Raw genomic sequence first — 14,066 nt, 5'->3', positions numbered from 1 at the left:
TCCTGTTTCTCAGGATGAGGACTCTCAACTAGGATCCATTTTGGGGAAATGTGAAAGGGGGTTCACGTGCCCTTTTGGGTGCCCCTTCCCAATTAGGCCACTCATGCCCTGAGAGGCCCGGCAGGAGATCTTTATTGTAGGGAGGCAAGCAGGAGGCAGGAAGGCAGAGAGAGAGAGAGAGAGGAGGAAGAAGAAGCAGAAGGAGAGAGAAGAACAAAGAAAGGAAGGTCCTTTTATCAGTTTTGGGGTGGGCTATTGCTTATTTATGAGGAGTGAGTTACTTTTAACCAATCACAGGCCAGATTGATTTTATGGGCCCAGTCCTGCAGACACAGGTTTCAACTTTCCTGGACCACTGTGGCCTTGTGGGGGGAGGGAAACCAGAGATAAGGGCATGAGGTCATTTTAGGAGCCAAGATGTACCAGGAGAATGCAGCCTGTGAGGCGGCGTCACAGCATACTTTAACATGATCAATTCCCTAACACTTATGCCTCCCTCAATGCATGTTAATTTTCCAACCCACAGTAAATAATGTAAAAGTGTTCTTGGGATTCGAGGAGATTTGACCAGAGACAGAGATACAGAGGGAAGATGATGTGAAGAGTCACAGGTGAACACTAGGAATGATGGTGTGACAGACTAGGGCATGGCAAAACTGGCGGGAAAAGTAGGCGTGCCATGTTAATTGCAAGATTTTGGGACCCATGTGCAGAACAGTTCTCAAAGCTCTGCACATGGACCTCTGAGAACTCCAGCAGGTTTTCAATAGCATGGCCTGGATTTGACATGAGCCTGAGACATGGGATCCCAGCACTGCCTTTCAGGACCCATTTGTAGAAGTTTTCATGGGTTTCTAAAGCCAGTTTCTCCCTCACTCTTCACTTCTACTTTTTCAAATAAACGTTGAAACTGCTTTTTGTTTATTTCAATCAGTTCTTTGTTGGGGATGAGAAGAGCCTAAAATCTAACTCCAAAATGAGAGGTGAGCAACCTAAAACCTAGTAATGTTTAATTGGTGTTTCACCTTTAGAAGGAGCTACCTGATAACATTTTGGCTCAGCCAGTAGGAGAATTAAGAGCCAGGAGATTCTGTTAATACTGCCACAAGCAGAGGAAACTCTGAGGCATCTGAAAGCTGGGAGAAGCTAAAGAAGGTGCTCTGATGGGATTCAGAGAGCCTGACCACCCAATTTGTAAACTTTGGCTGCTCATGGAAATTAATTCATAATGAATATACAATGTGATAAATCAATTCACTGTAGCGAGCACTTCTTTGTCTCAGATGAGACCATGAAGCACTAATGACAAGCCACAGAAGAGGTGAGACTGACAATAAGTATGTCGAATGGAGCACCAGTTGCATAATATTTTCAAATAACTGTGTAACAATAATAATAATAATTATTATTATTATTTGAAAATAGGCAAGATTTGAACAAATCCTTTGCAAATGTGGACAGTAACAATACTCCTAGTTAAAATGTCAAAGAAGTTACAATAAAAGCCATTCTGCCTAATTTGTCATTAGAATAATGTAAACTTTAAGATGTCATATGATGACACAGTCACTAGAATAGCTAAAATAAGAAAGAATGAGAATGCGAGGTGATAATGAAGATATGGAACAAGCTCTGTTACATTTTCTGTGAGAGAGTAACTTTTGAGCATTTTGGAAATGGCTCGATCGAATCTACTAAAGCCAATCGTACATAGATCCTGGGACGCAGGAGGAGGTCTGCTTCCAAGTGTATGCCCAAAGGAAATGAATGCTTTCCTTCCCCCAAATCTATGCACAGGATGATTCGTAGAAGCTCTGCTTGGAAGAGCCCTCGACGGGAACTAACCCAGTGTCTGTCAGGAGTAGTTGGCAATTAAATTGTGGTCTGTTACTACGGTAGGTGAAGAGTTGCACACGGATGAACTGACAGGCACAGTGTTGTGTAAAATCTAGCACAAAGGAGCCCATGTTCTGTGTCCTTCTCAGAATGAAGTTTAGGAACAGGTGAGACTAATCCCTGAGTGTAAAGAATATCATAGTGTTCATCTCAAAGGGTGGCAGGACTGGGACTGGGAGGATCATGTGGGAATCTTCTGGAAAGATGGAGATATTTTTTAGCTTGGTCTGGTTGTGGTTATAGGGGCATTCACAAACGAAGAGTTCATGAAATTCTGTAACTTACATTTGTTTACTTTGGCCTCTGAAAAAATTGAAAAAGGAGAAAGGAGGATAAAGACTTAGATAATAGTTAAGGCAGCATGAAATGGAAGAACCTTTAGCAGGGGCAACTTATCCTATCAGATACCAGATATCCTCAGGTATTATGTTATAAAATCAAAAGTGGAACTGTTTAGATAAGCCTATCATAAGATGGACATGAGTTTTCAAGAAAAGATAATCTAATGTTCCTGAAGTACTTAGGGAGTGCCTGCATTAAGCAATTAGTAAGTACTAAGTGCTAAGTAGTATAAGTACTATGTAATTAGTTAAATAACTAAACAAAGAAGACTAGATTGCTGTATATGATGATTTCATATAGTAAAATATTATCTCATTTTAAAGTAAATGCATTAATTATGAATGGAGCAGCTTTAAGTCTATGTTTCTGAAATGATACTAACTTTGTCATCTCTTTCTACTATATATGATGTAAAAAAACCAAAAACCTCTTCTAAGAAAAATGATATAAATGATTATAAAGAGGCCTTTGTAAGCAAGGATCTCAGAAGTTTAAAAGAAATATTCATTTTTACTATAAAACATTTAAAAATATTTCATGATGAAATATAAAAATCATTATATGCAGAGTAGGTTTGGTAAACTTGTGCAAAGCAGATAGCCATTGTTAGTGTTGATTATATATTATAAATATCTGTCACTTGTGTAAATAGTTCTTAAAATTTGACAAAGAAAAGCAAATATTCCTATAGAAATGTGGGCAAAAATGTGTTTAGGCTCAGTAGAATTGAGGGAAATGCTGTAATGAAACCTGACTGGCAAAAGGAAAACTTCTACTACACTTTGCTGGCAGAAGTAACAGAAAGAGGAAGATTAACTAGAATATTCTTCATTTTTGTAAGGTGATCAGACCACATATGTAAAAAATTACAAGTGGGCATTCCCTTCGACTCAACAAGCCAGGACTTTGGAGATCAGTGTGCCCACTTTTGTAATTCCCCACCTCCCCCACTCACTGCAGCATGAACCCCAGTAACTCACTGCTACCCCAGGCCTTCTCAGTGATTTTCCCTACAGAGACCACTTGTTGGAGAAATAGGCAAAGCATAAAAAATAAGCAAATGAATAATAAACGAGAATAACAGTGGCAACAAAAACAGATGGTATCAAGGATTTAGCTTTTTAATATTTATTTTAAAATAAAAAAAAAGTCACACAGCTTGCAAGTAATTTAAACAACATGAAACTGTATAAATAAGAAGTTACAGGTCCCAGCCCCCACAGCCTAGTTATCACAACTGTTAACACCAGACATCATATAGATTTCACATACATGAATATATTATATACCATACATGCATGCGTAAACATACATATGTATGCATATATATATATATATATATATATGTAATCACATATTACAAAAAATACTTCTAGAATTTCTTGTACAAAAATTTAACAAACACCATGGTCATGCTTCCCAGTCAGCACACATAGAAGCGCTTTAGACTATGAGTTGCCAATATAGCATTTCCATAAATTTGTATCCATATACTACTGAAGAGTCTAACATTTAGATTCACTGAGATTGTTGCTCTTCCATACATGACCGCAATGATTTCTTAGTACATATGCAAAAATGGATTCAGGCTAACATTTCTGTAGAAATGACTCGTAAAATTGATTGTCAGGTGTCCTCGCTCATAAACCTAACTTCTCAAGTGGTTGTTCAAAGTGTGCATGCTGTTACCACTAGTGTAAAAACCACTCATTGACCACACTCTTCTTATCCTATCTTTAAAAAAAAAAACTGTTGTCAGTGTGCGAGGCAAAGACCATCATCTCCTTCCGCTTAAATGTGCCTTGCTGCTCACTAATGAGCTAAAGCCTTTCCCAGGTGTTCATACAGAGACAGTGCACTTCACCACATTGGCTTTACCTCTCTTTACAATGGCATGTGTAAAAGATCAGAAAATGGCTTAGTACAAAATCAGTAGTAATATGTCTTCTTATCATTAGTAGTAGTTTTGGACTAATATTTACTCTTCCTTGGCAGGCAGTAATCATTCGCAAATAGCAAAAGTTTTATTCTATCCAATGTTCACATTGCTTTTTTGTTTCCTTCTCTTAGCTGGTTGTTAGGATCACTGGGAGAAACAAATAAATTATGACTGCAATCTGTGCTACTAGGCAGCCATTCCTTTGTGACTCAGACTTCAATAGGAATGCCCTTCAAGTTCTACAGTTAAATTTGGTATTTGCCATTGGCTCCTTCCTAATAGCTTAGAAAGTTACTAAATATGTCTTCCATTTTTCTTTAGCTGTTTAATTTCAGGCATTTTCGTATCTGGATCTGAAGGTTTTTCTTGTCACATTTCAGAGTCTGCAGTGGTCTAAGCAGCAAGTTATCCTTTTGTTTGCAAATTTCAGTTATGATTGGTTTGTTTCAAGAAAGAGGGGTTAGGCGCCTGTCTTTGGCAAGCCAAACAAGGACAGAGTGTCTGTCCCCATGGAACTCACTGCACACCTGGAATTTGAAGTGCAATGTCTATCACCAGAGAAATTGCAATGAGGGCCAGAGGCTCATCAAACTACTCCCAAGTTGGACATGGTACTGGCAGGGTACAGAGCATCTTTCCACAGCATATGCTCAGACAAAATGGGCCGCCAGGGTTCCACAAAGATATTAACAATGAGAGATGAGTAGAGAGTTTCCCTTAAAAATGCCAATTCTCTGTCTAATTGATCAGCAAGAACTAACTCCCTTCTGTAGGTCCCCGGAACCCCACGACAGAATCTGGGATTTGCCTCCCCTGACGGATATGTTTCTGGCATCTGCAAGTCAGTATCCATGGCTGTTTGCACTGAAGGCATTTTCTTTGGCCAAGTGCATCATAGGTGTCACCTAATCCTAATCCATTTTCATGGGAAACTCTTACTTCTATTTTGTAAACAAGGTGCCCATTGCCCATGACTGACTCAGTTGCAGGTTGCCCTTTGAGAAAGAGGGCTGGCCAGCACAGAGGGAAGCTGCGTCTCCTCCTTCATGGTTGACCCCAAATTTGGGGTCAAGCTGATGCTTATCTAGGGGCAGCCAGGGATCAAACGAGTCCAGCACAAGGGCCGGGAAGTTCCTGCCTCCTACCCACTTCCCCATCTTTGCTCCGCACAGACTTCCTACTGTACAGAGGAACTTCCTGTCTGTACAGAGCTGTGGCCCGATGACCCGCCTACTCAGCCTCCTGTCCTCCCTCTCTGCCCCCTTAAACCTCAGCAAACCTGCTGCAATTCAGCCTCTGCTGACCAGAGACCCTGACCTCTGGGGAAATTGAGGTGATCTCTGCTGCTGATATTGACACATAGTCATCCAGGACCAGGTGCATGGCTGAATGTATTACGCATTACATCCCCAAGTCCTTCTGACTTTGTCTTTGGAGTACAGACTCTGGTCCTTCTACCACCTGTGGTTCTTTCTGCCAGCTTCCCTGGCACAGCAGAGGTGACCAGAACTCTTTGTTACATGCCAGAGGTCTGCTGAGGACACAGGACAGCTACTGTCCCTTCAGAAGTCCTATGGAGGATACTCTAAGGACCATGAGGAGGGAGAGATCCTGGAAAAGAGGGGCGTTGGCTTGTGGGGACAACCGTGGGAGTGTTTGCCTTGTAACCAAATCACAGGAGGCGCACTAGTAAAATGGCTGTTTTATTGCAACAACTGGAGTGTGTCTTTTCTTTTGGCACCTTGCAAACACCTCAGGTGCCACAGAAGTTGCAAGGGAAAGGCAGGGGCTGTTCAGTGGGAGATGAATGGGAGCTTTCACGCTGCTGTTTCTCAAAACACATGGGCAAACCCTTCCCTGCTGACCCTCATTTCGGGCTGGGCCATTGCCTGGCTTGCTAAGAATCCTTGGGCCCCTCTCTGCAGCCCCCACTCGGGACTGGCTTTATTGAGGTTGAAATGAGCCCAGGTTTTAAAACTGTTTGGTCTTTTTCATTGAGATCTCAACAAAGAAAGTCAGACACTTTAATAAGAAAAAGAGAAACATTAATGTCCTTAACTTTGCAATTGGGACATTAGTGTGCCTTGCATTACATGGACTGACGAAAGCCAGGTGAATGTATTTGCGACTCTGTCAAGTGCAGACAGCTACTTGGGTGATTTTCCATGAACTCCATAAGTGGACTGTGTATGATTTTAACAATAATGTCAAAGTCTTCTTTATAAGACTCTAGAAAATTTTTAAAGGTTTGCAAAAATATAATACTGAGATAGTATATCACATATCAATTACTCAGTTTAAACAATCAGAATCTTGTTTTATTTATACCCTGTATCCTTAACCCTCCCTCACTGTAGAATATTTTGAAGCAAATCTTAAACTCAAAATTTTCAGAATATTTTGGTTAATAAGATTCTTTAACAGATAGTATTTCTATCTATTAATTTATGTCCACATATATCCACAATACCATTAAAAAGTTTACCATAATTCTAAGCTATCAATAAATAACTAACGTTCAAATTTTCTTGGATCAAAATAGGTTAAGCATGACCCATGCTTTACAATTTGTTGCTTTTGTTTGAAATGTCCATTAATCTCTCTCTGTCTGTCTCTCTCTCTCCCTCCCTTCTCCACCCCTTTTTCTTCCCTATCTCCCTCTTTGTTCTTCTTAGTCATTTAATGTTGGAGGAGGGAAAGACCTGTTGTCTTGTACAGTGCCCTGCACCTGCATTTTGCTCTGTGCATCCCTACCATACTTTTGCTGTGTTTGGTAGTTGAATCTATGGCTTCTCTGGCTGCTACACTATGAATGCTTGGCAAGGGATGACTCTTTGTGATGAGGCTGTCCTCTGAATTGAAGAATTTTTAGCTGCATCCGTGCCCTCTCATTAGATGAGGTGTGACAACCAAAGAACTCCCCAGATCTTGCTTGCCAGGTGTTCCCTGGGGGCACAGCCTTGAGGTTCATTTGTCTCCACATGAACGTGTGAAAGGTGTGGGTCTTCATACGGTATCCCATGTCCTTGGCTCAGAATCCTGTTATTACTGACCAGGCACATACCAGCCCCAAACGGGGAGTGGATCCCAGGATGTATTTACCATTTCAGAGAAGGTGAAATAAACAGGTTAAACTACAGGGTTACTTTTGTCAAACATCTTCATCAGTCTGATAAACACTGGAAGGCTTCTGGACAAACCACTTTCCCTCCCCTCTTTCTTGTAAAATGTCTGGGCTGGAGAATATGAGGAACTCTGGGCTCCCACCCATACTTTTTCCTGAGTTCTGGTGGGTCTGAGTGTGACCATGGTAGGAGAAGGAAGTTCTAATCACTACTCGGCTGAACTTGCTTGTAGTTTTTTTGTGAAGCATTGATTCTGACAGGCTAAAGACAGCCAACTGAGTGCTGTTTAGATCATTGTTGTAGAAGAGACAAATTTCTTAATGCAATTTTTAGGACGAAAAAATTAAAATGCCAGAATTATTTAATAAAAATTTCATTTCTCACTGTGTTAGATGACACAATTTTGACTTCTTTCCTTTGTTTTGTATTATTACAATTTAAAATGAAGAAAGCTGTGTAGCCATTTCAGGTTAATTTGTTGTTATATTTGCCAGTTTATTTCACTGCATTATTAAAACATTTAGCACCATGTGTCATTAGTATTCCAAAATGTAATTAGCATATTTAATCAAAAACAATTAAGAATGCACATTGCCTCCCTTTTTGAGTAATAAAATATTTACTATTGCAAAATCAAATGGAAACCAAACAATACTTTGAGATGTTGACTTCTGGGAAGGAAGAGAGGAAGAAGGAATGAAGGAAGGAAGAAAGGAAGGGGAGGGGAGAGAGAAAGAAAGAAAAGAAAGAAAGAAAAGAAAGAAAGAAAGATAAAAAGAAAGAAAGGGGGGAGGATGGAAGGGAGGAAGGTAATGAAAAGTGATAGGAAGAGAAAGAAAATGAAGAGGAGAAAATAATTCCAAAGATACTTAGGAAATCCAGGTTTCTTCTGGGGTATTTTTTAAACCACTTTTTTCCCTCTTGGAGATTTTGATTTCTGTAACTCAAGTAAAAACAAATAAAATTTTGTTATTCTTCAAAACTAATAAAGAACAATGAGTGAATGAAGAAAAATATGTAATTCCCTGCCTAGGGATTTGATTATTTCTGAGCTAATGATTCTTTTCTGTAAAGTAAGTTTGAAGGTATTAAAGGAGGCCCTGAGATGTCAGTAGCAACAAGAATAGCAAAAGAAGATTTGGTCAGTGGACTCTGCACTCGGTGAGAGGTGTGAGGACTCATTGGAGCAGTTCCCAACAGCAATCTAGGCTTTTCTGGGTTCTTGAGACACCATCAAACGCTACACATCTTCAATTTTATATGATCCTACCCATGCCTATAGTTGACAGGATGCTGTTCCTCAGCTTCTGACGCCTGGAGTCTCTGGTACAGCGAGGCACTGATTGCCGCATTCAGGCCTGAATTAGACTGTGATCTGTCAACTTTTTCCTCGTGTTGCACTGTCCTTGTTGTCTTCAGTTCCTTCTCTCAGCAGCATAGAATTTATGGTCCACTATATGAATTCCCCTTTTTCCAAAGACCTGGAATACTGTGCCCTATCCAGTTGGAGGGGAAGGCATGATAAAATGCAGTGAGTGCTGCAGCTGTGTGACATGCACTGGAAAAGCAGGCTCATAAAAGTATTATGGCTGCATCCGAATCAAATAGTTGGATTCAGATGCAGCTTAAAAACATTCTTATTTTGGTGTATCACTTTATGTATAATTAAAATCAATTATTTTATAGAATGGCTGGTTATTTTATACTCAGAAGGCTTTCATCAGTTCATGGGTAAAATCTGCAGTTATAAATTTCTTGGCTTTGGTATGCTTCCTACTAATGGTGGTACCCATATTTCTTAAATATAAAGAGGAACAATGAAATATTTCTTAGTTCCTGGTAATTTCTTTGGGTTCCCTTAACCTCAAATTGGCTAGCTCTTGCCCTGTCCACTGTTTATATAGATATATACATGAGTACAATATACAGATTTACAGAACTGTCAGTTCACAAATACAGTCAGTAACTGGTTTTGAACCGCACAGATTGTACAAAAATATCTAAGTAACTACATATGATATAGAGATATTTTAATTCACTTATTTTGGTTCAAGGACATTGATGAAGATGATTTTCTGTTACTTTAGCTCATTTATATTATGATGGAGATGTTCATTTTTATCTGTATATAGTCAGCAAGCTTTTTCTGAAAAGGACCACATAAATATTTTAGACTATGTGAACCATACAGTTTCCTTTATTACTCATTTCTGGTGTTGAAGTATGAAAGCAGCTGTAGGTAACATGTAAATGAATGCAAATAGCTGTGTTCCAATAAAACTTTATTTTCAAACTCAGGTGGAGGGCTGGAGATGACCCACAGGTCATAGTTGCTGATGTAATTCCACATTTAATTTATATAAGACCCTATAATCTTTGGTCTGCATCATTTTTATGTGTCTTAATTTACATAATTTATTGTTAAAGCCCCCCCAAATGTATGTTAAGTTGTGTGCATTTGTGTTACCAAAAGCTATGTGATTTGTTGTCTAGAAAATACATGTATTTCTGTGGACTCTCTTCAGATTTCAAAATAAAAAAATATTATCGTGTGTCTTCCACCCCAAATAAGTTAGATTTTTAGAGATACCTCTTAAAACTAATGTATTAAGAAGAGTTATTTCCCTGTACTATATTTAAATGGATTAAAGTTCCTATTAAAAGCAGAATTTGTAGAAATACACTACAGAAGCCATTATAATTGTCATCATTAAAAAATTCTTCTAAAGTATAACACTGAAAGATTGAAGTTAAAAGCCTGGGAAAGATATTTTATTAAACTACTGAAATAAAGTTGAGGCAACAGTATCAATCCAGTAGTCCTAGTTACAAAAATATACTAATTAGAAAGTTGTAGTTAATTATACTGAGAAAAACTTAGATAGAGTAATAATAATAATATAAACTTCACCTGGAGAGGTGCATCAATTTCAGGACTCACCCTAGTATCCAGAGAAATCCTGGCAGATGGCAGGAAGTCAACAAGGAGTTGGACAAGAAAAGTTAACAGAACTGAACTTAAATGCTCCTGATGTTCTGTGTGTAATAACACAAAAAGCAAAATTAACTGAGTTACAAGGGACTCGACTGAAAATTCCAACATCATAGATTTCTCTTAGAAATTGTTAACATAAGGGAAAGAAAATATTAATGACACAAAATTTCAATACACAATGGCTATTCTTTGTCTGATTAATTCAGATGAGTGTGCACAACCATAAAAGATTATATATTATTTTAAGAAGATAAGGAGTGTTTACTAAGCATATGGGAGTAAGCCATAAAGTTAAGTCTCAAAAATGTCACTGATATCCTACTAGTTACACTACTCTGACTATAATGCATTAAAACTATGAATGTAACTCCACTGTTTACTTTAAATGTACCAATAAACTTAATGAAAAAAGAAAAGAACCAAAAGTAAACTTGGTCTCCAAATACTGTAAAGTATGCATGTAAATAATGCATGTGTCAGTAAAGAAATCAGAATAGCCATTATAAAATATCTGGAACATAAAGTAAAATTTTGTATATAAAATCTTGTAAGAGAAGGGGTTGGGAAGATAATGTAGGAATTTTTTGGAGTGCTGGAAATCTATGTAACAACATGTACTTGCTACTATTTATCTGATGGTACACTTAAGAGCAAAACATATTTGCTATATATAAATATGAATCTATAACAATAATAATAACAACAACAATAATAATAATAATAAACCATGGATTACTGTGGAAAATAACTGACATGAAATTTACTTTTTCACTTCCATAAAACTAGAAACAACTCAATAATTTTAAAAAAGAGCAAAAAGAGAAGAAAGTTTAAATAATCACTAAAAGCCAAAAATAATTAAAATAAAAAATAGAGAAGATCAACAAAACCAAACGTTGGCCCTAAATAATTACTAAGATAGAAAATAATTGGACAAAATTAATCAAGAATATAAGTGAACAAATGAGCGTTGATGAGAAATAGAATAAAACAACATGCATTGTAAAAAATGAATAAAATCTTATGAAAATTTTATTTTTAATAATGGTAGCCTGGATTATTTAAATCAACATCACCATTAAAATAACTTAAAATATGACTTACATATATAGATACAGGTTTACATATATAGAGATATTTAAAAAGTGTTATAAATTTGAGAAAGTATATGAAATAAATCCAAGTTGAAATTATGAGGATGTTCACACTAACCATAATAGAATAACTGAGATTTATGTCTCTATCTTAAACAATCAGAAAAATGGGCAAAATAGCTGGAATGGCCTAGTTATAGTATAACCAGAAATTAAAATGTTGACTACAAGGATTAAATTTGTGTCTGAATATTGACTTTTTCCATTTCAAGTCATTAGCTGAATATTTTTCTTGTAATGGATACATGAGATATTTTTATCCTTAGTTTTTGTGTGTGAAATCAATTTCATTCTTGTGTCACTAAAAATATTCTGACATCATTTGAGATATTTTATTGTTAAAAGCTGATTTATTTTGTTATCACAAATATCTATTCAGAAGGAGGAAATTAGCCACATAACTTGCTCTGTGTAGCTGGCCACAAATAAGTTCTCCCTTAGATACCGGCCTATTGGTGTTTTCCATTTTAGTAGATGTTCTCATCCATGGCATATGTATGTCATGAAAATAAATACGTCCTTAGTCTTTTCATCTTGCTGATAATGTTTCTACAAATGTGCTTCCAAGGAATAAAGATTATTCTTGTTTAAAAATATCCAAAATGGACAGGGGAAATAAACACTGAATGAATCTATAATTATTAAATAATTTAAATTAAATATTGAATATCTGTCCTTGAAACATAACATTAAGCCCAGGTGGTTTTGTAGGTGAATTTGAATTTCACCAAAAATTTCAAGGAAAACTCATTCATTAGCACTTTATGCAAACTGTCTCAGAATATGAAAGGCATTCTCAGAAGTCATTTCATGAAGCTAGCATTCAACTAATGCCAAAAGTGTACAAGAATCATACAATGAAAGAAAAGATCAGCTCTTGCTATCTTACAAACATAGATTAAAAGTCTAAATAAAATATTAGAAAAATGGAGAAAAGAATACTTGGAAGCGTTTATTTAAAAGTTTATGTCCTGAGAAGCTTATAATCCTGCGAATGTAATCATAATTCAGTCCTGGAATGATTTTAAAGGTAGTTTGCTGGGGGGGGGGACCCCATGATAAACTCCTTATATTCAGAAAAATAAAGTCATAGAATTCAAAACACATTTTTACAAGAACTCAGTAAACTGAAAAGAAGCTAAATTTCTTAATTAAAACAATTTATACTAAATATCACACTTAGAGTGAAATACATTGGAAACATCTTTTTTATATTAGGAAATGACATCTTGTATTAAATATTATACTGAAGACCCCAGATAGTGCAATAAATAAGAGAAGAAGAGAGGGAAATACAGTTGGAGGGAAATAAAATTATAAGAATTCAAAAAGAAGAAAAAATTCCTCACTAATCATCGTGGATATGATTGTCAAGAGAGTAATTAAAGAAAATTTGCAGAGATAGTATTAGAACTAATTGGAGTTTCCAATTTTGCAAGATTCAAATTTTTATTCCCAAATTATCAATCCTGCAACAAGTAATTATAAATAAGATAAAAATGAAGTTTTATGATACCAAGAAAATCTGGAAGCCAGACATAGTTAATACTAAGCTGTTTGAGATATTTATGGAGAACATTTAAGACTTTACTGAAAGACAAGCCTAAGAAGATGGGTAGATAAATGTTCACAGAAAGACTAAGAAACAGAAAAACGATAATTACTCTTAGTAACAATAATTAAATTTCAATAAAATTCCCAAGAGTAGTTTTCCCTGGAAATTTAAGCTGTATAGGAATTTTTGACTAGTTTTTCAAGGTCAGTGACCAAGACAACCTTGGCAAAGAACTCATTGGAGGAACCTCCCGAATCCGGGGGAGAGAGGTACTATTTATATAGATATAGAAAAATAGAATAATGGAATGAATCAGATAGAAAGTTTATGAGAGGAGACATTCATTGGGCTAATATCAAATGTACAATACGTGACAGTGGTGGCCTTAGGATTAGAAGACATGATAAATTTTTAAACAATTTTTCTAAATGGTTAGTCTTATCGAAAAATATTTTTTTTGGTCTCTGCATTGTATTCTACATGCACCTAAATTTCTGATGAGCACAACGCCTACATTTTGAAGAATGAATTCATCGCTGTGAGGATTTCCTTTTATTTTATTCTAAAATTATTCAACAAAACTCGAAACCTCAATCCATAAATTCATCCATGTTTCAGGTGAGTTTCAGATACCTAATTTCAGATATTTATCTGACAGCTTAGAAAACTTCTGCAATTTTATAAATGGCAAATGAGGCATACTAAGGGTCGAATTGAGCAAATAGGAAAATTCCCAAGAAAATGGCTGAAACTTCAAGAGAAAAGTTGGTGAAGACTGTGAGTAGATGAATCATAGCAGCGGAACTTTGCCCTGTTGCTCACGTCAACAATCTAAGAACTGTTTTTGAGTCCTCTTTTTGCTTCCTATTTCACGTTAAATCCTGGCAACCCTGTGGGTTCATCTTCTATAATATGGCTTAATTTCAGATTCTAAAAACCTGAGTGCCGGGGCTACCATGGGATCCTATCCACAACCATCTCCTTTTGAGAATCGAAAGAGTCCTGCACGCCCTCTTTTTTTCCATCCATCCCCAGAGTTCTCCCCAAAAAAAAAAAAAAA

Source organism: Fukomys damarensis, unplaced genomic scaffold (genome assembly GCF_012274545.1).
Source record: "Fukomys damarensis isolate Sample0158 unplaced genomic scaffold, DMR_v1.0_HiC HiC_scaffold_8, whole genome shotgun sequence".
NCBI classification, from domain to species: Eukaryota; Metazoa; Chordata; class Mammalia; order Rodentia; family Bathyergidae; genus Fukomys; species Fukomys damarensis.
Note: the sequence above shows the minus strand (reverse complement) of the source record.